This window comes from Ambystoma mexicanum, chromosome 1p (genome assembly GCF_040938575.1).
Source record: "Ambystoma mexicanum isolate Mex_15411 chromosome 1p, UKY_AmexF1_1, whole genome shotgun sequence".
NCBI lineage: Eukaryota > Metazoa > Chordata > Amphibia > Caudata > Ambystomatidae > Ambystoma > Ambystoma mexicanum.
In genome coordinates this window covers 1,067,433,757-1,067,460,165 of record NC_090921.1, presented here as the reverse complement: position 1 = coordinate 1,067,460,165, position 26,409 = coordinate 1,067,433,757, and positions in this window count along the sequence as shown.

Below are 26,409 nucleotides of genomic sequence, written 5' to 3'. Positions count from 1 at the left end.
GTAAGCGTTGGTGTTGCCATTCAGGGGGTCGCACAAGTTCCCTACTCGACAGGGGGTAAAGGCGAGGCTGACAGCCGGGGGCACTGAAGCAAGTCAAGAATTTAAGATTTGGGTCATCAAGGACACATGGGATAGGCGCCGTGTGGCGAGAGCGGGGTGAGCATTGCGTAACTGTCGAACCAGAGTCCCTCCCTCATGTGGGCAACCTCCAACTGTCCCACGGTGTTCCCTCCCTCGGTAACTTTATTATAGACATTGCTGTGCTAGGGGTGTTAGTAGCCCACCAAGAGGGTGCCGGGCTTCCGTTGGCAACAGGAGTTTATTCCTGTGGTGACCATCGTAGTTGAAAGGAGGGGCGCATTAGCGACAGTCCCCCATTGCTGAAGTTCTGTGTTTACGGAGGGTTTCTTCTTACACGGTCTTCGCGCCGTGGTCTCGGATTGTTTCCGCTGGGCCTACAGCCGACCCGATCCAGATAGTCGTTGGCCTCCTCGGGAGAGTTGAAAAACTGTGCCCTCCCTTCATGTTGAATGCGGAGTTTCGCTGGGTATAACATGGAATAAAGGATTTGGTTGTCTTGTAGGTGTTGTTTGACAGATATATAGGATCTTCTTTGTGATTGTACTGCTTGGGAGAAATCAGGGAAAAACTGGATGGGATCGCCGTCGTACTGCAATTTTCCTTTGATTCTGGCTGCCCGGAGCACCGCATCCCGGTCTTTATAGTTTAGCAACCTTGCTATTATCGGTCTCGGGTGTATGCCTGGTGCTGGCCTGGAGCTCGGGATCCTGTGCGCCCTTTCTACGACAAACAGCTGAGATAGTGACTCTTTCCCGAAGATTGTCAGGCACATTTGTTCCACAAAATCCTCCATTTTGCCTGGGGATTGTTGTTCCCTTACTCCTATAATCCTAATGTTGTTCCTTCGGGAACGGCCCTCCAGATCTTCATTCTTAGCATTCACTACCTTCATCTGGGCTTCAAGTGAGGAGACCCGAGAGGTCAATGCCGTCGTTCCATCATCCAAGTCAGATACGCGTTGTTCTACGTTATCGAGCCTGTCTGCATGCTTATCAAGTCTATGTTGGAGCTGGTCTACCTTTGTTGATAGGGTGTCTAACTTGCACCCTAAGCCACTGATGCCGGCTTTCAGATCCATCAGGATCTCCCTGATATCTTGATGTGGTGTCTGTTCCTCCGATTGTATCGTGTCTGGTGTTGTCACAACCTAGGTATGGTATCCCAGTTGCCGCAGATACTACTCTCCCAGTTCCGGAAAAGTATCCTTCTGTCTTCGAACACGAAAGTCTCTAACGTGATATGCCAAAGACTTCCCTCCCAAGAGCTCAGCCTACAATGAATCTATTCCACCTGTCAGGCTGAGGGCTTGAGTGAAAAGGCAGGAGCAGACTCAGCAGAGCTAAAGGAGGGAAGAACAGAGCAGACGTTCAGAATGCAGCCAGGTATTGCCGAATCAACAGCAAACAACACCCCCCAAGTACCCACTCTTACCTGTTCCGTAGCAAAATGTACCAATAACCTACTAGTAATGGACACAAAGGGGGGTTCTTATATCAACGGTGAAGGAGGAGTGCACCAGTGTCTCAGGACTTCAGTGCTGCAAAGCGTCCCAAGAAGATATCCACAGGGTTCCAAAGTAGAGTCAGCAAAGCGTTCCAAATCAATATATCCACAGTGTTCCGAAATAGACTCAGCAAAGCGTCCCAAAGAATATCCTAAAGTGATCCAAATCAAATTCCGCAAAGCGTCCCAAAATGTCCAAAGCAATCCAATTGTAGATTCAGCAAAGCGTCCAATTAAACAGTGTCAAAAAAAAAATGAATGTTGAAGTAAACAAAATGAAGGGCAAAGGAATTAAGCGTTACTTCACGCTAGTTCCTTTATTTTCGTGTTCGAGTATATTAAGCGTCACAGACAAAGGACTTTAACAAGTGGAGGTCGAGATGCAAGCCGAGTTCAAGGATTTCGGGGAAATCAGTCGAAGAGGGGCGGGCGTTGGAAAACGGAAGGGAAGGCAGGGGCGAAGGTTTGGATTTAGCACAGGATTCAGGATCAAACAGGAGTCAGGAAACAACGCTCGAAACTAACACAGTTTAGGAGCGCTGGGCACTCGAACAGACAGTATTAAATACGGTCTTCAGAAGACACGGCAACGTGGTGCGTGCGTGTCAGGTGACTAACGTAGCAGGAAGATGGGAATTGTAGTTTAACGGGTTCTGTGTGTTGAAGAGCGCTCATATAAACGCCATGGCAATTTCCAACAAGAACGGGATGTGACAGTACCCCTCCACAAAGGGCGATTACTCCTGTGCCCACGCAAGCGATGTAACCAGAAAGCACGCAACAAACGGGGTGCACTCAGATTAGAGGCTGGCTCCCAGGACCTGTCCTCTGGGCCATACCCCACCCAGTCAACCAAATAGGACCGAACCCCACGACAGAGGCGGGTGTCTAGAATGGCACGCACCTCGTATTCATCCTCACCACGGACGGTAAGTGGGGCCGGGATGGGAGGCAATCGGGTGCCAGGTACAAAAGGCCGAAGCAAGGAGACATGAAAGATCGGGTGCACTCTCCAATGTGCTGGGATGTCCAGACGAACAGCAACGGGGTTGAGACACCGCAGGATCGTGTAAGGACCCACAAAACATGGTAAAAGTTTCCGTTTACCCCGAATGGCCAGGTGCTTTGTTGAGAGCCATACACGGTCCCCACAGGAATAAGGAGGAGCCGGAGCACGCCGCTTGTCCGCCTGTATCTTGGTGCGATGTTGTGCAGCTTGTAGATGTGCCAATACAGATTTACGGATGGCAATCAATGAATCCCTAACTGCATTGACTGCAGGAACTTGCCGTAGGGAAGGCAAAACAGGTAGAAGGGTCCTTGGATGCAACCCATATAATGCATAGAACGGAGAACAGCCAACCGATGAGTGCAGGGAGTTGTTATAGGCAAATTCCGCGGCACCTAAAACCGACAGCCAATTTGATTGATGTTGTAGACACAGACATCGAAGAAACTGTTCCATGGTGCCATTGGTACGTTCAGTCTGGCCATCCGTTTGGGGGTGGTAGGCCGAGGACAAGCGGGCATCAACACCCAATGAGGAAGTGAGAACGCGCCAAAAGCGCAAGGTAAACTGAGACCCCCGGTCGGAAATCAGAATCGTAGGTAGACCAAAAAAGCGTACCACATGGTCAAAGAATAAGTTAGCTAATGTGGGAGCAGTTGGTATTCCCAAACATGGTATGAACCGAGCCATCTTGGTAAAGACGTCCACTACCACAAGAATTGTGGACATACCCCCGATACAGGGGAGTTCTACCACAAAATCCAGGGTCACCGTGTGCCATGGGTGCGGTGGTAAAGGCATACACATTAGAAGACCAACAGGTTTACCAGGTGGTCTTTTGCATTGTGTACAAACGGCACACCTACGGACGTATTGTTCGGTATCTTTCTTCATTCCAGGCCACCAGCACCAACGGTGCAAAAGATCGTAGGTTTTTGCCTGGCCAGGATGGGCTGCTAACGGGAGGTCATGGGACCATTCAAGGGCCTTCCGTCTGGTTTGGTTGTCAGGTAGGTATAGCAGACCTTTAACGTAGGGAAGTCCGGAGATCAGTTCAACGTCCATTTCCTTCAGGACAGAAACATGATCCTTGGCCCATCTCCGTAAACTGACTACAATTGAGGGAGAGACCGAACAAACACATATAACAGCCCCTGATGGTAATACCGGGGTGGAATGTTTGACAGTTTCCGTGTCAGTACCAATGCGGGATAGGGCATCTGCCTTTCCATGTAATGGACCAGGGCGATATGTCACCGTGAAATCAAACATGGTAAAAAACAAATGCCAACGTATCTGTCTGGCGTTGGTGCATTTCACGTGCGACAAGGCCTGAAGGTTTCGATGATCTGTATACACAGTTGTCGGGTGTCTTGCACCTAAGAGATGATGCCTCCACTCCTTGAACGCCACCTTGATTGCAAGGAGTTCTCTTTCCATAATCGTATAATTACGTTCAGCTGGGGTAAGTTTTTGAGAGTGGAAAGCTACTGGGTGTAGGCGTTGAGTAGCGAGGCAAACCTGCGAAAGGATGGCCCCTACTGCAATGGCTGAAGCATCCGCTTCCACGATGAATGGGAGAGCTGGATTGGGGTGCGGTAATACAGGAGCGGTGGTAAAAGCGTCCTTCAGGTTCTGGAATGCTGTTTGCGCTTCTTCATCCCACAAAAAAAGAACATTAGGACTAGTCAATCGAGTTAATGGGGCTACTATTTCAGAAAATGAGGCAATGAAACGCCTATAAAAATTGGCAAAACCCAAGAAGGATTGAAGAGCTTTTACTGAGCTCGGAACGGGCCAATCCAAAACTGCCCGAACCTTGGAGGTACACATGAGTACTCCTTTTTGGGAAGTCTGAAACCCCAAAAACTCTACAGATGATGCATGGAACACACACTTCTCCAGTTTTGCAAAGAGAGAGTATTCCCTTAGACGAAGTAAAACAGAGCGCACATGCTGTATATGTTGGGGCAAAGTGTCTGAAAAGATTAGAATATCATCCAAATAGACAACAACATAGCAATCCAGCATATCCCTGAAGATGTCATTTACAAAATGCTGAAATGTCGCCGGGGCATTACAAAGCCCAAAGGGCATCACACAATATTCATAAAGCCCATATTTTGACTTAAAGGCAGTCTTCCACTCATCTCCCTTTCGCATCCTCACCAAATTGTATGCTCCCCGCAAGTCCAACTTGGTGAAGATAGTGGAGGAGGTCATTTTATCGAGGAGCTCAGTAATAAGTGGCAACGGATACTGGTTCTTCACCGTGACTTTATTAAGGGCGCGGTAGTCAACACAGGGGCGCAGATCCCCTTCTTTCTTTGGCACAAAAAATATTGGGGAGGCCGCTGGTGAACGGGACGGACGTATGTGTCCAAAACGTAAGGCGTTGTCAATATAGCTCCGTAGATGTTCTTCCTCCTTCTGTGTAAGGGAGTAAATTCGACCATGGGGAATTGCTGCTCCAGGTATCAGGTCGATGGGGCAGTCATAGCATCTGTGTGGGTGCAGTCTTTCCGAAAGACCTTTGTTAAACACATCAGAAAATTCCTGGTATTCCAAAGGGAGGACCGAAACGGGGTTAGATGACGTGGCATTGATAGAAGGGAGGCAATCTACCATCGCCAAACAAGGGGACAACACCGCTACATTACGGGACGTAAAGCACCTCTGTATACAAAAAGAGGAGGAGAACCGTACGGTTTGTTCAACCCAGTCAATTACAGGATTGTGACTTTGCAACCAAGAAAGCCCCAGAATGATGCCGAATTGAGGGGCCGTGATAAGGTCGAAAGTGATGGATTCCGAATGTCCTTGTAATGTAGACATTTGTAGTGGTCCTGTTTGATCCGTCACATGTCCGGATATTAAACGTGAACCATCTACCGGATGTATTTCCTCAGGTCTTTCTTTAGGTAATATAGGTAGCCCGTAACGTTTGGCCAACTTAAGATCCATATAATTCCCGCTAGCCCCTGAGTCTATCATTACCGGATTGGAAAAGGTAATGACGCCGGGAGCCGCAAAGGACATGGCAAGGTAAACATGCGAAGACGGAAAACACTCACCCGGGCCTGGGATCATTTGACTCGTCCGGAAGGCCCGGTTCAAGGGCGAGTCCTGGCGTTTCCCGACGACTTAGCGGGTCTTTTAGGACACAGACGGATGTAATGGCCTGACTGTCCACAATAGAAACATAGATTATTCACCACCCGCATTTCTCGTTCAGTTTTGGACAATGGACCCCTAATCGCCCCGATTTGCATAGGTTCAACTTCCCCCTGAGAAACAGGGGTACTTCCATCTGGTCGAGGGGTGTTGCGAATATCGGGATAGCGACGTTCGCCACGTCTTTGCCGGAGTCGAGCATCGACTTGTAAGACTAAGTCTAGCAATTCGGGGAAGCCAGAAGGAAGAGCAGGTACCACTGATAGGGCATCTTTCAGGTCATCTGACAGACCTTTATAAAACACAGCCGATTTCTTCTGTTCTGGCCATGTGGTTTCAGCCGCTAATTGATTAAAATGGGCAAGATAAGTCAAGAGATCCGATTTGCCTTGACTGATAGCCAAGAATTCCAGATCCGAGGACTGTGCTTTATATCTCATATCAAACACACTGTTCATGGCTTGGATCAATCTATCGAAATCATACAGAGCCGGGTCATCTGCTTCTAGCAATGCATTAGCCCATGCTGCAGCAGTGCCACCCAGATGGGAAAGAACAAATGCCGCCTTTGTAGTAGCATCTGGAAATGCCAAGGGATGACAAAGAAAATGAAGGCGACATTGGTTCACAAAGGTCCGGTATATTTTGGGATCACCCAAAAAGCGTTCTGGCGGGGCCAAAGGGAATGGCCCAGGGAGGACTACTGGAACTGGAGCCGGAGGTGGTACAGGAGGAGGCGCCGCGGCGTCACGGAATTCCTCGTCATGGGGTAAGGGCTGTACAAAGCTCTGTAAAACATCCATGCGTTGATGTAATGTCGCATGTGCTGATGCCATATCGGTACGAAGAGCAGAAAAAGCCTGCATGAGGGCTGCCAATGGGTCTGACGCAGCCTCCATAACCGAGAGACGGTTTATAATTGAGGCTCCTAAATCTGTCACAACCTAGGTATGGTATCCCAGTTGCCGCAGATACTACTCTCCCAGTTCCGGAAAAGTATCCTTCTGTCTTCGAACACGAAAGTCTCTAACGTGATATGCCAAAGACTTCCCTCCCAAGAGCTCAGCCTACAATGAATCTATTCCACCTGTCAGGCTGAGGGCTTGAGTGAAAAGGCAGGAGCAGACTCAGCAGAGCTAAAGGAGGGAAGAACAGAGCAGACGTTCAGAATGCAGCCAGGTATTGCCGAATCAACAGCAAACAACACCCCCCAAGTACTCACTCTTACCTGTTCCGTAGCAAAATGTACCAGTAACCTACTAGTAATGGACACAAAGGGGGGTTCTTATATCAACGGTGAAGGAGGAGTGCACCAGTGTCTCAGGACTTCAGTGCTGCAAAGCGTCCCAAGAAGATATCCACAGGGTTCCAAAGTAGAGTCAGCAAAGCGTTCCAAATCAATATATCCACAGTGTTCCGAAATAGACTCAGCAAAGCGTCCCAAAGAATATCCTAAAGTGATCCAAATCAAATTCAGCAAAGCGTCCCAAAATGTCCAAAGCAATCCAATTGTAGATTCAGCAAAGCGTCCAAATTAAACAGTGTAAAAAAAAAAATGAATATTGAAGTAAACAAAATGAAGGGCAAAGGAATTAAGCGTTACTTCACGCTAGTTCCTTTATTTTCGTGTTCGAGTATATTAAGCGTCACAGCCAAAGGACTTTAACAAGTGGAGGTCGAGATGCAAGCCGAGTTCAAGGATTCCGGGGAAATCAGTCGAAGAGGGGCGGGCGTTGGAAAACGGAAGGGAAGGCAGGGGCGAAGGTTTGGATTTAGCACAGGATTCAGGATCAAACAGGAGTCAGGAAACAACGCTCAAAACTAACACAGTTTAGGAGCGCTGGGCACTCGAACAGACAGTATTAAATACGGTCTTCAGAAGACACGGCAACGTGGTGCGTGCGTGTCAGGTGACTAACGTAGCAGGAAGATGGGAATTGTAGTTTAACGGGTTCTGTGTGTTGAAGAGCGCTCATATAAACGCCATGGCAATTTCCAACAAGAACGGGATGTGACCGGTGTAGGTGATACAGGCCTACTGCTGGTTGCGGGTTTATGCTGGGAGTTCGATTCGAAGTGTAGTTTCTTCTGGGTTTTGTCTATTTTCCCCATGATGGCTTGGGGAGATGTTTGTGGTTGAGGCTGGGGTTTATTTGGCAGAATGGTAAAGGTGCTGGATCGGGTCTGGCTAGTGAAAGTGCCACAAGTCTTTGGAGGCGGGTGTGTGCAATCCCAGTTCGGAAAACGTTACCGGGTGGGCAGAGTGCGGCAACTCCCTCACTGGATCTGGATTGAACGATGTACTCCGATGCACTTTTATTGGGATACCCACGATCACAGCGGGCGCTGTAGGCAACGTTCCTCACCCCCCCACATTCTTTGAAAGGGGTCCGTGGTCAGGCCCAGCACCTTCCTTCTCGACGCTCGGCACGTTCACTGGGGTGTCACGGATGGGGTGGGCCGAATTGACCCTGCTGGCAGCTCCACTGCGCCGCGCGGCTTGGACCGGGAGGCCGTTTGTAAACTCAAGCGCGGGCACCCCCGCCACGTCGTGGGTCCGGTCTGCAGTATGGCGCTGTGTCTCTTGTCTTCCCAGCCCCCAGGTCGTGCGGGTGGTGGTGTCGCAGCCGGGAGCCTGGCGTGAGTCGCCCGTAGCGAGGACTGGAGGGGCCTTTCGGCGACGGGTACGCCCCGCCCAGAGACCTCGCGGGGGACCGCTCCCTCGCCTCGGCGTCTCCGCGCCTGGAGCCCTGGTTTGCTGGTCGAGTCCGCAAGGAGCTCGTACAAGGCAGGGGGAGTGGGGCCGCTCTGTTCAGCGGGCTCGTCGCTCTGCATGTACACACTGGTGTCCTCCTACCTGGAGCAGCACCGCAATTCGGCTCCCCAGTCCGCTGCACTGCCTGTCCTCCACCAGGCCGCTGCGGGGACGCAGACCGTTCGGTCTCTCCAGTGCCGCCTCGCACACGTCAACCCGCCTTCTTGAGCGGCCCGGTGCGCCGTCCCGCCGATCACGCGGGTGCCGGGCGTCCACCCCGCACAGTCGCGTGAATACCCAGGGGGCCTCGCTCCTGTCGTCAGGCGGCCTGCAGGCCTCGAATCCCAGAATGTGTAGCGCGGGCTCTGGTCGCTCAACAGAGAAGGGTTTTGGCTCAAAGTGATCCGCAGGATGCAGCAAATCCATTCAGCGGCAAACTGGAGCGGGTTAACAACCACAGGAGCTGCGATGGAACAGGATTCATTAGAGCCCTACGGAGCTCTCTTAGGAAGCGGCCATCTTGGGTGGCTCTCTAGCACCCTCTCGCCAGATCAACCTTTTTTGTAATATTCTAATGGGAATCCGCCAGAGGCTGGTGCTTTTTGGGAGTTAAGGATTTCAAGACATTTTGTAGTTCTTCCATTAATGGAGTCAACATGCTTTATTTATGTTATCTAGAAAAGATCAAATTGCGTATGATTCTTTGGGAGCTTCTGTGTCATCATAGAAGTCCTTATAGTATCTAGCAAGCAGGGCAGCTATATCACTTGGGCCTGGTACTGTTTGCGTGGTATGTTCATCTAGCAGATCTAAGATCTGAGCTCTGGATTCTTCCTTCCTAATGACGTGTGGAAAGCTGTGCTACCCAAAGAGCAAACTTCATGGTTTATATATTGGAAACAAACATTGTAAGGATATTAAAAGGGGACTTCCCCCTGAGATTATACTAAGCTTTGCACTAGATAAGCAAAGGACCTCAGATATCCAGGATACTGAGAGAGAATCATTGAAGATTCTACGGAATAGCCGAATGGCTCATTGGACACGATTCAAGTTTTTGCCCTGAGGAAGATCTTCAAATGGTCAAAACACGTGTTGGCAGATGATAGGTATTAAACCTTATTAGATCTCAAATTGGAGGATTGTATTTGTTAGTTTATGATTTGTGTAATTACATCATTGAGAGAATACATAAGGGAGACAGGAGCGCAGGTGTCTGAGCTAAAACTAGGAAATATTTCATTTTTGGTGACTTTGGGCTTAGGTCATTGGCTCAATCAGGAACCTGCTTACACCCTCCCAATCTGAGAGTGTGTTTAGTAAGAATTTGGTGTCGTTGATTTATAACGCAGGTAGTCAGCTCAATCAGATAGTAGCCCCTGCAGTTATAATTATTGTGGTTGTAGCTGGATCCCCCACTTCTGAACAGTTGTCTTCGTTGGCGGCATCTCGCTCTGCGGGAGATGGTGCCCTTCCGGGTAGCTCTCTCTCACTTCATAGCTGGACACAGAGTCTTGACTGGTAGTACTGGTGCCTCGCTCACTTTTGGCCTAATGCAAGTCTCAAAGTCATATTCTTGCCACTCTGTGTGCCGCACTGTAACAGTTAAGCTGTCAGTCAGTTTCGCTTCATGGAAAATGGTGCATGCTGGGGAATGTCCATCAATTACAGGCTGCAGTTTTAATACCTTGGTCACTATGAGCTCAGCTCGAGCTTTGAAGTTTCGACTACCTGAAAAGGGAGCATTAGTGTGTAAAGTATGTACTCTCTACTCCGGATAATTGAGTGATTATGTTGGACTATGGTGTTTTGGTTAAGCGGCCTTGTTGCTGTCCTCTTTTTAAATCGAGATGATGGCTGCAGCTCAGAAAAATAAGGGTGATGGAGACTGAGCTATGCAGATAATTCACAGAAGACAGAAGAGCTTGGCCTCAACCCAAGAGGTATCTGGTGTCCCACAATGCTATGCCATCCTCGTAAGGTTCTTAGCTGCCTTTGAGAACATCCAGGCAGCCAGGTCCACTGCATTGCTCCCTTAGGAGGAACAGATCAAAGCCCACTCTCATTTCAGAGTGCGCGTATTTCCATGCAGCTTGCCTGCCTATAGAAACTAATAGTTGCTGAGCAGATGAGTAAGTGCTTTTACATCAGGGTTTGTGTCAGTGACGTACCGTCTATGTGACGTACCGCCGGTGGTACCTCACATAGAAAGTAAAATAAAAAGAAATTGTGTAACCACATTCCCCCAAAATAAACAACTTCATAAAAAAACATTGTTTGCATATTTACTTAACTTTTTAAAGTATTGATATTTTTTATGTACTGTTGATGAATAGAAAGTTATTAAAATGTTACAGTAACTGTATACAAAGACAACACTAAAAGTATCCTCAAATAAATCTTTACAAGACTACTGCCCACATATATGTACATGTTTTTTACAAAAGATACTAAAAAAAAGCAGTCACAAGAAAATACAAAACTAGAACGGTGACTAAAATGAACTTGTATAGGACCATCAATTGCACTCCTCACAGAAATCTCATAACATCTAAGAGTACTGCGTAGCTGAAAGTGCATTACAATTACAACAAACGCAATTAAAGAAACCTTCGACCCCGCTAATAAGAATACAACACTAAATGCCTGCATATACATGCCATTGATTGACAAATCTAATTTTGTGTTAGTGAAAGTAAAAAAATACATAAAAAAGTATTTGCCACACAATCAGAGCAGATGAAAAAAAGTATAATGAACACCATCTGATAGCAGTGTTTGATATAATTAACACACACAACACTGCGAATAAACCTTCAAATATGTAAATATTTATTATCACTTACTTTCACATCAGCCACACTCCTCACATGTGCATAGCGAGAGTTCTGGAATCAAAAGGATAAAACTGCCAAAAATGGTGGCTTTTATACTTTCCAAAATGAATACCAAAAAAGAGGACTATATACTAATAAAACTACTAAAATGTTTGACACATTTTCACTGCAAATGATCACAGAGAGCTGCACAAATAGAAGAGTAACACAATCAATAACAAACAATCAACCTCACAGACATCTTTTTTACCCTTACCCAGCATCTTTCATAGCCACGGCTATTCGATACAGCTGGAGATCTTGCTTTATAGCCGCGGCTGCACATACTTCAAAACTTCAACTAAAAAAAGGCAAAACCTAAGCATATAACATTACACACATGAAATTCTTTCCTGTATCATCCAAATAACAATATGATTATTGCACTGAAAATGTATGGTTTAATATATGCGGCTGTAACCATAGCTGCGCTTACAGATACAAATAATAAAATGACGAAAAGCTTTGACGCGCCTACGCACATGCTTTTTTATCGGCACGGTTATAGAAAAGCCCCTTCATGGCTGTTTGATGTTAGCCATGGCTAAACAAAAAAAAACGATGAATAAAAAATGTATGCCCACTCCCCCAAACTTCAAACAAATGCCCCTAACAGACCTAACAGCCCCCCACGGCTCTTAGAATAATCCCCCAAAACACTTAATGCATCTATGATGCTACTCCACCCAAAATGTCGGATAGCCGTGGCTACCACACATCCACAAACACACGACGTGCCATTTGCCGATGTACAGCCGTGGTTCCACAGGGCACCACATATCCCCGTGGGTAGTAAAGCAGCACACTAGGTGGCCGTGAGATGGCCACAGGTAAACACCCCCCAGCCATTGCTGTTGCTAGGGGCAACCTCAATGCACCAATCACGGCCCTTTTTTGTATAGTTGCGGCTATAAGAATTCTTTTAAAAAAATAAATCTGAGTATGTATATAAATTACAAAAGACTGCAGTGATACAATGGTACTTAAAAATTGTTAATACAATAAATGACTGCTCGTGGAGTTATTTAAAATGGATGATGATAAAGTAGACACAATACTTAGGATATAGAAGATTGGGGTTGGATAGGGTGGATAAGGTTCAAAAAAAGGAAAAGGTTGGGTTGGACACAAACAATGAGAGTACAGTGCATAGAGAGTTCTACAATCAGAAGGACACAAATGCATAACATGATAGCTTTTATAATTTCGAAAATCAAAACAACAAAAAGAGGACTATATTTACTAACCAAATAACTAAAATGGCCAATACATTTTGAGTGGAAGCTATCACAAACATAGAATTACAACAGTAACATCAACCAATTACAAATACCAAAACAAACACATCATACATACCCTACTCATACAAATTACTCGAAATTCAAATTAGGAATCATTTTCCTGGAAACAGAGAAAGACTGCAGATATCATGGCTGGTTTGAAAACTGTGTGGCTGATCAGAGGCAGTTGACCGGTTTGGTTAATGGCTTTTTGCGAGAAACTAAATATTAACATGGACCTAGGTTTGAGAGATTTTAAAATTAAATGTTTTGGATTGCGTTGAATGCGTTGGTTCTAAGTTTTTCCAAAATTGTTCAGTCTGAGAAGTACAGGGCAGCCAGACGTCATACTAATTAATTGTGGGGGCAATGATTTGGGGAATGTAAAAGGTGTGTCCCTTACTTTAATGATGAAACAAGACATGGTAAAACTAATAGAACTTTTTCCTTACACCATTTGTATCTTTTCCAATGTGACTCAGAGGCAAAAATGGAGATGGGCCACCAGATTTAATGGTAAAATTGAAAAATAGCAGAGAAATGTTAATAAAGTAGTTTCAGCATTCATGAGAGACCACAACCAATTATGAATTTCAAACAACAACATACAGTTCTACATGGCCAATTTCTATAGACATGATGGAGTACACATAAACGAAGAAGGAGATGCAGTGCTCCTTCATAACATCAAAACAGTACTCCAAATGTGCAAAATAATACACTCAATGTACCACAAAATGGTCCTTTTAAGGACTACTTATCACATATAGATACACAAATACAATAAAATAATACCCCAAACATTTCTTTTAGTATAACCGCGGCTAGAGCTCATTGACTTTTTTTTATACCTACGGTTACAAATTGTTAGTTAAAGGGGGGCTCACATAGGATTTTATACATATATACATATAAGATCATTCTTACAAAGGCCCCTTTCAGGTACAAAGTACTTTTTCAGAGCATCAGGCCCTAATAGCCATGGGTAAGTTTCATTGAACCCGCGGCTACAACCTCCATTCGTTGCTGCGATTATCACCGCTTCAAAATTTCGGCTTCACGTTGGATGATATGCTAGTCGCGGCTTTGGATCTATGTTTTTCTTTAAAACTACATATATGTGTAAAATCAATGAGAATAAAGAGGTGGTTAATCTCTAAGGTACAGCAGCTGTGAATAGATTCACTAGATATAGAAAATGGAAGATACAATAATATCCTTCTATCTGTAAAAAAAGAAAACATAATTAGAGAACTGTGAGAAACCTGAGGGTATTCTCCCGAGTAGACCTCGAGAATCCCTTATTCAGGTGGCCAGGGAAGGGCTGGCGCTCTCAGATCCCAATCCTCGGGGAAGACGAGTGAGGGAGGATCACCTGGGTAGGTGAGCCCAGGGTTATGCTCGGGGAAAAGCCCCAGGTTAGGAGGACATAGTCCCTGAGCCTTTTGTAGGATGTACCACATGTGCCTCCCTCCGTCCAAAGGAATCTTCCTTGTCTAAATCCATTGACCCCTCTATATAGGGTAAATTCCCTAGGAACCCAAATCCCATTGCACTTGGAAACTACATCTCCCAGAATACCTGTTTTCCTGTGTTCTACGCGAATACTGCCAGTCAATCTCCTTATCGTCCCATCCCTCTGATTATTTCCAGAACTCTCAATCTGCTCTGACAAAACATTATTGTCCCCCTTATTCATTTCACAAACCCTACCAAACTCACCCTTCTGAATACACCTACCCCCCCTAGGCCGAAGAGTATAATTCCTCATGACACCTTTTCCCCATCCTACCCAGTAGGATATTTAGAAACTGCCCACCCCCTTTTTTCCGACCCAAACACTTTTTCACACTGCAGAAAACAACGGACTAACTCTAGAGTAATTCACCTGACATGTCCTGACACAAGGGTCAGGCAGAGTCAGGCACTTGACTGGAATCACGTACACCTGACAGCCCTTTCTCTTCCACATAGGGATAAAAGGTGGAGCAGGAGAGCACACAAGGAGCAAGGGAAACCGCAAGACAGCCATCCCAGTACGGCAATTCAAGAGAAGGAGAAAGGCGGCGAGAACCGAAGGGGCAATAAGGAGAGAAGCGACCTTGCCCTTTCTGACCCTGACCAGCGAAGCCTCAGTGAAAGGAATCCCAAGGCCGTGAAAAATAGCCAGCGTGTGTTGCAGCAGATTTCACCAGTACACAAAACCCTCCTACACTGATAATTAGGACAGGGAGGGACGCATGGTACCATGATACCGTCCTTGGAGCCAGAGAAATGGAAAAGCCAAGTGGCTCATCACAGCCGGTGAGTCGAGGGGAGAACTGATAATAAACCGAACTGTGTTGAATGGAAGTTGCAAATGGCAAACTGAAGGAAAATCAAAGAACCTTTAACTAGTAAGGGGAAAGCCAGCTGTAGAGGGGTCCAGCACCACGTGGGGGTTGATTCGAGAGACTCTGGTTAATTTCTCCAGTCTTGAAACTACCGATATCAGAAGGATTTGGGAAAGCCGCAAGAAAAGGTGAAAGTGGCCATACAGGGGTCTAGCAAAATCCCCTGTACAGTCGAAAGTCTTTGACCGACAAACCATTGTAAAACCAAGGGAAGTGAATCCTGCATAGTAAGAAAGTAGAAGAAACTGAGAGGCTGGCAAATGTGAACCCGACGGAGGGAATGCTGACAGAAAGGGATGAAGCATGAGGCCCCAATGAACATTGTGTTGACAAGAGTGAACCAGACAGAGGGATGTCCACAGTGGATTATTTAAAAAGCCATTTAGACTTGTGAATATGAAAGGTGAAATTGTTTTGGACACCAAGCTGTAGTGAACCCGACAGAGGGAGGTGAACATTCTAGAAGGGTCTGAGCCAGGAAGAGGAGTATCCAGGGGTGAAAAGCCATCACCCAACGACACGTGAATGTAGCAGATGTTATCTTTTTAAATACAAGCCATAGTGATCCCGACGGAGGGAGGCTGACATTCGAGAGGGTTCTGAGCCCAAAAAAGAGGGAGGCCCAGGGGTGAAGAACCATCACCCTAGAGCAAGCAGAAAGGAACTTTTGTTTATTATTTTGAACCTATCAGGCCCTCAGAAGCAAGAAACGTAACTACTGAAGTACCTGATATCACTGGGAACATTTGTGGATCTGAGCCCGGAAGAGGGGGATCCAGGGGTGAAAAGTCATCACCCAACGTACATGCGGAAAGGAACTTTTTGTTTTTTATTTTGAACATATCATGTCTTTAGAGGCAAGAGACTTTTTATAGAAAAAGAGACTTAACCACTGAACGTCCTGATAGCTGAGAATGGAACTGTCGTCTTGTGCTGGGAAAGCTTGAAAGTGAGCTGTGCTCAGGAGACCCACCTTATCTCATGCTCAAAATGTGGGGACGGGAGAACCTCAGCTACCACATCCTTACTTATCATTTGTGAACACTTTTTTCTTTCTTGTGAACACTATCCCACACTGTTTCTGTGTTTAGTTGTAAGGATTGGCAATAGTTTTATTTTTAGTATAGGCCCTTTTATATGGCAAGACGCCACGAGGACAGCCTTATTCTTATTTTATGGCCGTAGCTTGCTCCCATCTTAGATTTAGGTTTAGATTAGGCATTTTACCAACCTGCATATACAGTTTAATAAACACCCTTGAACTGTGATCACTTGTGTCTGTCTTCACTGTTGCCACCATGAGTTCCTTACAGAACACAGACACTTTAAGAAACACAATTTAATTCTCAAGTTTTTATGACAATAATATCTCATATGTAGTGCATCATATGCACTATATAAGATACAACATTTGTGCACACAACACTGTTGTTCTCTTAACACATAGGGCCTCATTACGACCCTGGCGCTAAGTGAAAAACGATGGCGGTAAATGGTTACCGCCATCGTTTTCCGCCAGGTCCGATCATGACCCGTGACCGTTAACTACGATGCCATTAGCGGCATTGTAGTTAACGCTGCCGCTAACTGCGCTAAGGGTGCACGCACGCGACCGCCCACACCGTACTTAGCGCCATGGCGGAAAGGTACGCAAATGCCGACCCAAGCGGACATGCACCTAACGCCATCACCCAGCCTGTTAAGTACCTTACCGCCATGGCGCTAATAACGCCATCGCGAACCAACCGTAAAGGGCCATGTTAAGTGAATGCAGCTGCCACAGGTGCACAGAAACAGCACAGGTGAAGGCAATACAGACTCAGGAAGTACAAAAAGAGCACACCCCACCCCTTCCCACACCCAGTCACACTCCACAATGATACCAATACGACTAGCAATGTTGGGGCTGGAGGACCTGATAGCAATGCATGTGCTACAACAGCAACAACAACAACAGGCAGCACAGAGGAGACGCAGGAGGAGAAGGAGGGCAAGGCAGGCCCAGCAAGCCCCACCAGCACAGCCAGTGCCACCATGCAGGCAGCCCCCAATCCCACGCATCAGAGCCAATCCATTCAACCTCACTGCTGAGCAGATCCACACCCTGTACCGTTTGGACCGGGACACCATCACCGCCATCGTAGACATGACACATAACGACATCGTCAGCATGATAGAAAGTCCAACCGCCATCCCCCCCCTACTGAAGGTAGTGTCTGTACTCCACTTCCTGGCCACAGGCACCTACCAGCACACAGTGGGGCACCTGCATGGCATTTCACAACCATTATTCTCACGAACACTCATCCAAGTGCTCAATGCCCTCCTCAAGCACACAGACGACCACATCTCATTACCACGGACTGCCCAGGAGATTGCAAACACCAAAGTGGGTTTCCATGCACTAGCCGGCATACCCGGTTGCATTGGTGCCATTGACTGCACCCATGTGGAATTGGTGGGTCCACGTGCCATGGAGGTACCGTACCGCAACCGGAAACAGTTCCACTCAATCAACGTGCAAATGGTCTGTGACTCCAACAAGATCATCACACATTGTTGTGCCCGATTCCCCGGATCAACCCATGATTCTATGGTCCTGAGGAACTCCACAATACCACGCTACATGGAGCGACATGCAGGGCCAAGATCCTGGCTACTCGGTGAGTCCAATGTCATGGAAGTGGGCAGGTGAATGACGTACCGATGCATACTCCACCTGGCAGAAAGGGGTGGGGGGATGATGCATACTCCACCTGGCAGAAAGGGGGGGGGATGATGCATACTCCACCTGGCAGAAAGGGGGGGGGGATGATGCATACTCCACCTGGCAGAAAGGGGGGGGGATGATGCATACTCCACCTGGCGGAAAGGGGGGGGGGATGATGCATACTCCACCTGGCAGAAAGGGGGGGGGATGATGCATACTCCACCTGGCAGAAAGGGGGGGGATGATGCATACTCCACCTGGCAGAAAGGGGGGGGGGATGATGCATACTCCACCTGGCTGTGAGTAACACAGAGAACGGAGACAGAGGATGGGCACTCACAATGCACACAACCCCTCTGCATACATTGGATGATGGCATGCAAAACAGGCCATGGGAGCCATGAGCATATACTGGTTGCATTGTGTGAATCAATCAGTGCATGTAGAAGTGAGCCAAAGTAACAGTTGGATGCGAGCCATGGTGGAACATCATGTTCCTGATCAGACGACATGACTGACACATACATTCTCGCCTACATACAGGTGATGCAGGCTATCCCCTGAAGAGGTGGCTCCTTACACCAGTCCGGAACCCGCAGAACCAGCACGAGGAGGACTTCAACCGTGCACATACACGTACTCGTGTGGTCATAGAGCAGACATTCGGCCTATTGAAGGCACGGTTCCGAAGCCTCAGCAGGTCTGGTGGGGCACTCCTGTATGGCCATGAGAAGGTGGCAAAGTTCGTCATGGCATGTGTCATGCTACACAATATGTGCGTCAGACGGAATGTGCCCCTGCCCCCTGACGCAGAACTGCAACCACCTGACGATGAGGATGAGGAGGGTGCAGATGGGGCGGCACCCCATGGAGGAGGCGATGCACAGGAGGGGCGTGCAATGCGCCAAAGTATCATCGACCACTGCTTCTAGCACACACGGCTGGTGTTCATCACATGGAGACTGCACTTGGGGCACTGTGTGTCTCTGGGACATGCACACTGTGGACTGTAGACCAATAAAGCACACATACGCAATGAAAATGTCCACACATTACTTTTTTGGAAAGAAAAAAGTGTATTGAAACTATGAAATGTCGTGTCACACCCCCTCCCACCTCCCCCCTGCACACCCCAACACACCCCCTCCCACCTCCCCCCTGCACACCCCAACACACCCCCTCCCACCTCCCCCCTGCACACCCCAACACACCCCCTACCACCTCCCCCCTGCACACCCCAACACACCCCCTACCACCTCCCCCCTGCACACCCCAACACACCCCCTCTAGGTGTCAACAGATGCCTGTGACAGTGGCCACAGGCTGTCACAAGCCCCTCTCCCGGCCCCCGGGGCACCCCTGGCCGTGGAGCGCAGGTTACGTCCGGAACGTCGCACGGGGCTGCTCTGTGCAGAACTGGCAGTGGAGGATGCCCCTGGCTGCCCCTGTGAATGCACGTCCTGTGAGGTGTGGGTGTGCTCAGTGAGCGCACGACGCAAGGCGGCAAGTTCCGCACAGATGTCCCTAGACATGGCCTGCATGGCATCCCTCAGGGTGGCAGTGCTCCGTGCTACTTCAGCCCTTAGGGTCTCCGTGGCCTGTTCAATGGTAGACCTAGCCCCCACACATTCCGCGGCATGCTCATTCAGCATCGTGGACAGTTGATGCTGCCGTTCTGTGATGTCCTCGAGGGACTGCTGGCCCTGCTGGGCCATGGCCAGTGCTGGTGGAGTGATGGAGGGGCTGCTCCCCTCCTGTGGAGTGTGGACAGGGCATGGGGTGGAAGGCCACTCCTCTACCTCTGTGTGCCCCTGTGTGTGATCCTCATGGGGGCTGGCGTCTGAGAAACAGGGGGAATGTAGTAGGTCAGTGGGGCTTCTGACCTCGTGCTCCATGTCTGAGTCTGAACATGCAGCTGTTGCAGCTGTCTCACCGATGTTGCTGCTGGCCGCTGACCCCGTGCCTTCTGTGGCAGGCAATGTCGGTGGAGGTGGAGCAGCTGCTGCTGGCCTGCTGCCTACAGGGGTGCTTGCCGGTGGGACCTCCGGTGTGCTTGCAGTGGGACCTGCTTGTAGTGGGGTCTGCCTCACTGCAGCTGAGGTTGAGGGTGCAGGGACGTTATTGATGGCCTTCTTGGCTCTCTTCGGCGCAGGGGTGTCCTGGTCCTCTGGGTGTGAATCTGTGCCTGTGGTGGAGCAAAGGAGGGAGGGCGTTATTGATGGGTCTGCGGACTTTGGAATGACGATATTGACATTATTCTGGTCAGTAGATGAGGCAGATTTCAGGCAGTGCCATGCAGGTTGTCTCCTTTCAGTGTGGAATGTGGATGCAGGTATGCGGGTGCCAGCAGTGTATACAGGGTGGTGCTTGCATGTGGCTATGGGCAGTGTTGATATGTGTTGCATTTACACTCTAGGGCAACCTTGTGCTACACATGATTGGACTGCAGTGACTATGGCATGTCTTGTTTGAGGCACCTACCTTCTTCGCCTGATGTTGGAGCTCCCCTTTCCATCCCTCCGACGCTTTCAATGGATTCCATGCCAATCGTGGTTGCACAGATCTTCTCCCACGGTTGGAGTTTTAGGGGGGATTCCGACCCTCCACCGGTACCCAAGGCAAGGTTGCGGTTTGCTGAGATGACGGCTCTGACCCGTATGCGTAGGTCATCCCAGCGCTTCCTGCACTGCTGTGGGGTGCGGGGTACGGTCCCCACCGCGCTGACGTGCTCAGCCACCAGGGCCCAGATGGCCTTCTTCTTCCCCATCGCTGTCCTGGTCATTTCCGGGGAGAAAACGACACCTGCGTTGTCTTGCAGGGTCTCCGCAAGCATGCAGAGTTCCTCCCGGCTGAATCTCTCCTGGCGCTGGCGGTCACATGCCTTTTTCACAGATTTAGGCATTTTCGGGTACTTGGATGGGTGGGTGATAGGTTGGGACAGGTGTCAGGGTTGGGTCTGGTGTTGTTTGGTAGGATGGCAATGGATTGTGTTTTTAAAGATGGCCGATGGGCTGTTTCCCGTTCCGGCGCGATGACGCTATTTCCGGTTCTGCTTTTTACGGCCGCCGCAAATTACGGTGGCCGCTACTTACGGTGGCCGCAAATTACGGTGGCCGCTACTTACGGTGGCCGCTACTTACGGTGGCGGAAGTGCACCTTTGCTCGCTTTACGATGCCGGTAGGGGCCTTTTCCGCCATGGCGTTAATTGCATTACCGCCATGGCGTAATGCTCGTGCGCGATGGGTCGTAATGTGGCGCTCTTTACGCCATTGGCCCACGGCGTAAACGCTCATTACGCCATGGCGGTAATGACGGACGATTACCGCCTGGGTCGTAATGAGGCCCATAGTAATCATTGGGTCATTGGGAAAATAAATCCAAGGTGGATTAAAAAAACATAGTGGCAGTGCACAATTACATTCCACTTCTGCCACCACTGTCACTTCCTCCCAACCTCATCCCATTTTGTCTACACTGGATCTACAAGACTGCCAAGAACATGACAAAAAAGAACCATTTGGTTATTGGGCAAAAACCACTGTGGATTGAAAAAAAACAACTACATAAAAACATGGTGTGGGTATCTTCTGCTTTACCTCCTCTTAAACACCAATCCAAATGCTCAAAAAACTGTTGCTGATAAATCACACTATTTTCGGATCAAGGAGCAACACAGTAAGAAAGTGCAGGGTGGGCAGTGTACTTTTTGTACATTAAACCATCTCAAAGTTTGAGAACCTCAACTGCCACCCACCACCTTGTTCAGGTCCATTCACATGACAAGGAAGAACCCTATAGGAAGGCTCCTGTTCAACACAGTTTCAGCACATACCCTCAAAAACCTGTATACAAAAAGAAATAGATTAATAAAAATACAGCATATTAGGACAAGTAAAACAAATCAAACATTAACTGACATTAAATCTGAGTATATGAAAACTGACACACATTTTATTAAGCAGCATTAAAGTAAAAGGTAAACAAATAAATGAAAAATAAACTACCACTTAATCTAAATAGGCCAAAATACTGCCAATATATACTATCTGACAATAGTGGAAAAGTACCTGACAAATAACACCCCAAATAAACTTTTACATATTTAAATATTTGCTGGTACCTACATCCACAACAGCCACACACTCAGCATACTGTACTGTGGAGTTCTGCAATCAAAATAAATAAGAATACTGTACAAAATGGTGGCTTTTATACTTTCAAAAATGAATACCACGAAAAGAGGACTATATTAAAATAAAAATACTAAAATGGGTGACACATTTTCACTACAACCTATCACAGACAGCTAGACAAATAAACCAACAACAACAACAAATAACAAACAATGAAACTCTGAGAAATCTATTTTATACCTGCCTAGTATTTCTCGTAGCCACGGCTTTTCGACTCGGCTATAAATCTTAACTTGTAGCCACGACTACGCATACATTTCTTTTTGCAAGCTCAAAATCAAACTAAGCCGGACTCACAAAAAACTACAAATGAAACAAGGGAACACCTAAGCACATAAAAAGAAAAACAGAAATGAAATTCTGTGCTGTATCATCTACATAACAAAATGATTATTTCACAGAAAATGTATGGTTCAGTAGACGCAGCTAAAACCATAGTCGCGTTTACAAGAACAGCCAATAAAACAATGTCTGGCTTGTAGCTGCGGCTTCTACACATCCACAAACACATGACGTTCCATTTCCAGGCATATACCCACAGCAAGCAGTGTGTACCTGTGATTAGGAGCGCCGCGCATCGAGAGGATGCTGGGTGGCCACGGGTAAACACTTGCAAGACACGATCCTCAATACAGCAATCGCTCCCCTTTTTGTATAGCCATGGCTATAACTTAAAAAAAAGATTTGATTATGGTATATGAATGACGGAATAGACATTAGTAATACAATGGAAGTTAAAAGATCAATACAGTAAATGACTGCTCGTGGAGTTGTGTAAAGTAGATGATAATAAAGAGAGCAGCACATACACAACAGTAAACTAGGTGGGGATACATTTAATAGGTACAATTACACAAGATATAATAGCATGGGTGAGAACACACAGGCTAAAATACAGTAGATGGGGCATCTAAAACTAGTAGGGTGGCTCCTTTTTGTATTGATTTTTTTAAACAATTTTCTTCTTTTTTTCTCCACAGTCTCTCACGTAAGGAAGTCTGAAAACACACAGCCAAAATAAATAAGGCTCCCAAAAAACTACAGTGTTACTGACCATGGCCTTTGGCCATGGGCAGTCATTTTTCACCCCTGATGTCACTATAGCTAAAATATAACTTTTAAAAAGAAATAAAACACAAACATACCAAAATCTATAGCTGCGGGCACAAAACTACCCATACCCGTGGATATCTGTAGTCCTGTATAGACTCGAATATAGCCACGATTATTGGAAAAACTACAGAGAAAAACAACGGCTTTCCTGCCCTCCCAGGCCTTCACCAAGTGCCCCCTCATCTGTGCCAGTTCCCCCCTCCCCAAATGGCCTCCTCACCTCCCCTGCCATCTCTGTTTCCCCTACAACACACACTGGGCCTCATTACGAGTTGGCCGCAAAGGGATACCGGGCACCGGTAAGGACACCGGTTCCGGTAATCCCTTTGCGCCCTATTCCAAGTTCCCTTAGCGGGTCCCTTCCTTAACGCCTGGTTTTACCAAGCGTTATGGACGGGACCCGTTAAGGGACTTTATGTCATGATGCCCGCTCCCGGGGAGCCGGTTCAGGCCCGGCGTCCCCTAAAGCGGACATCCAGTCCCCAAGGAAGGACCCAGCAACCCCATATAGGGGCCCTTTGGACAGTGTCCTGGCGCCTATGGCGCCAGGCTCATAAAAGACATCAGTCCTGGCGCCATAGGCGCCAGACTCAATATGGGAATGTTTGGGTGCACTTACCTGATGCAGACCATGCTGCAGGATCCCGGCCTCCTTGAGGCCTAAAAGGAACTACTTTACCTGTGGGACTATTTTACCATCCGGACGTGGTCGGGGAAGGATACATACCTGATTGGAGGAAGGATACATACCTGGAACTTCTTCCAAGGCTATTTAAACCCCAACCGAACAGCCACACGTGCTTCGCGTTGCTCTGCATCTAGCAGCTGGACGCTCACCGTGTCTTCTCCTGCATCCTGACTTCTGCCACGCCTGCCAGCATCCTGGATCACCTGCAAAGGAAGAGAAGAAGAGAACAGAAGAAGGAAAAGTCCTTACCTGCTAAAATCCGCATCCCAGAGACATCTCGCTGACAATCCTGAAAAGGAAGACTTTAATTTAAAAGCTCATCGCGTCGATCACTGCAGCGCCGCATTCCACTCACCTTTACAGGGCGCCTCCATGTTCAGCAGCGATCATCCGGATTCGCAGTCACGCCCCAGCGCCTAGGGAGAAAAAGAACAGAACAAAAGGTGACAGAGAGAAGGGAATAAGGAAAGCTAAATCTCCATGTTAAGACTTACCTGTTGATTCATTCCCTCTTCATTTCGGGTCCGCGCCGCATCCTGGCATTTCCGGACCCCGGCCCCTAAGGGGAAAAAGAGACATCAGCGTTAATGAGCGAATGAAAAGACATTACCAAAAAACGCTCATTAAAGACTTACCTGATTTCTACAAGGATTTCACCTCTCATCTCGGGTCGGTGCCTGTTCCCCGACATTCCGTACCCCGGCCCCTATGGGGAAAAAGACACTAGCATTAGTACATTAATGCATGGACACAAGGGGAACCTCTTATCAAGAAACTTACCTGGAAGCCAAGCAAGTTTGGTTCTCACCAATCCAAAAATCCAGTGAAGTAACTGGATACCAACGATCCCCTGCATCAGAAGCAGGATGGAGAGCTCGTCCTTCCAGACCCTAAGGTGAAACGCTACGAGAAATCACAGAAGGGTTTCAAGGAGGGTGAGAGGGGAAAGTGGGAGGCCGATTGCATTACCCCGCAGACAGTTAATCCCCTATTTTCGCCTACAGGAGGATACTTCTGCGAGCCAGACAAGCCAGATTTGGGGGCCCGGTCCAGTCCGTCTTCCGAACCCTGTGCATCACCTTAGAAGAGGTCACAGCAGCGCGAACCAGGCCAGCGCCTCCGTGGGAGTCAGGTGAGCGTAACAGAACGCCTTCCTACAAATTCCCACCCAGGCGCCATGGAAAGTTCTGAGACTGATCAGTTGGCCCAATTACTGGGGGAATTACGGGCCGAAGTACATGCCGCTCGTCAAGAGACTAATGCCCTCAGGAGGGAATTAATAATATCAAAGGAAAGAACTGATGACCTGGCCAGACAGCTTTTGCAAGGTCAAGCTGGGCAAACTCCTCTACCCGTTTCCGGAGGGAACCCCGCTCCTGTGGTTTCCAGTAACCCTGTGCAGATTAATCTACCTGGAAACATGCCGCTGGCCCCACCCAAATGCTTTGCTGGGGACCCCAAACGATTCGCCGTATTCATGAATCAGTGTCCTTTGCACTTCCTATGCAGACCTGGGGCCTTCCCTAATGATCAGACCAAGGTAGCCTTTGTATTGTCATATCTCAGCGGCTGCGCTGCCGATTGGTCAGTTCCACTGGTTACTCAGGATGACCCGATTCTCCGTGATTTTCAAAGGTTTCAAGCAAGGATGGAAAGGTTATTTGCTCGACACTCTCAGGGGCAGGCTCTGGATGACAAACTTCTATCCCTGTGACAGGGCAATCAGGACCTCCTATCCTATATTGCAACCCTTAATAGACTAATTGTGGAAACGGGATGGCCAGAGGATAAAAGAGTCACGTTGTTTTATCGAGGCCTTCGCGGAGAACTTAAAGATGTCTTGGCCCAAGTTGTAAATCCGCCCCAAGAATGCACAGAGTATATAGACTTAGTGGTCCAATTGGATCACAGACTTCAAAACAGAAAAGCAGATCGGTCCAGGTTTGAGACCCGGGTGTTGGTCAAGACCCATGCTAATCCCAAGGGAGGTGATGTCTCTGAGCCTATGCAAATTGGAGGGGTTAAAGGACCCTTAACTCCAAAGGAATGTGAAAGGAGGCGGCAGTTAAAATTATGTCTTTATTGTGGGAATTCTGGACACTTTCTACGAGATTGCCCGGCAAAACCGCCCCGAAAGGCGGTAGGAGCCGCTGATAAAAACCATGAAGACTCTGTTTCGGGAAACGACTCCGCCCGACAAGTGTAGGGGCCCGCTTGCCGAGCTTGAAAACTAACTCTCAGACCTCGCATTTAATTGTGCCAATGGTTCTCGTAGATCCAGAACAGCCTAAGCGGTTGCATGCAATAAAGGCATACATCGATAGTGGGGCTACTGGAAACTATGTGGATCGTGAATTGGTCTCTAGGATTAACCTCCCTCTCCGTCCTAAAACCAGCAAAGATGTCATCACCACAGTCGATGGAACTAAAATTGCCTCTGGACCGGTAACACATTCCACTATTGAGGTGACTCTTATTGGTCCCGACGGCCATCGGGAGGGTGTTGTGTTTGATGTAATCAAGGCTCCACAGTTTCAGGTTATTCTTGGAATCCCTTGGTTAGAGACACATAATCCTCGAATTGATTGGCGTGCTAAGAGAATAACCTTCCCGGATTGTACACAAACCTGCTA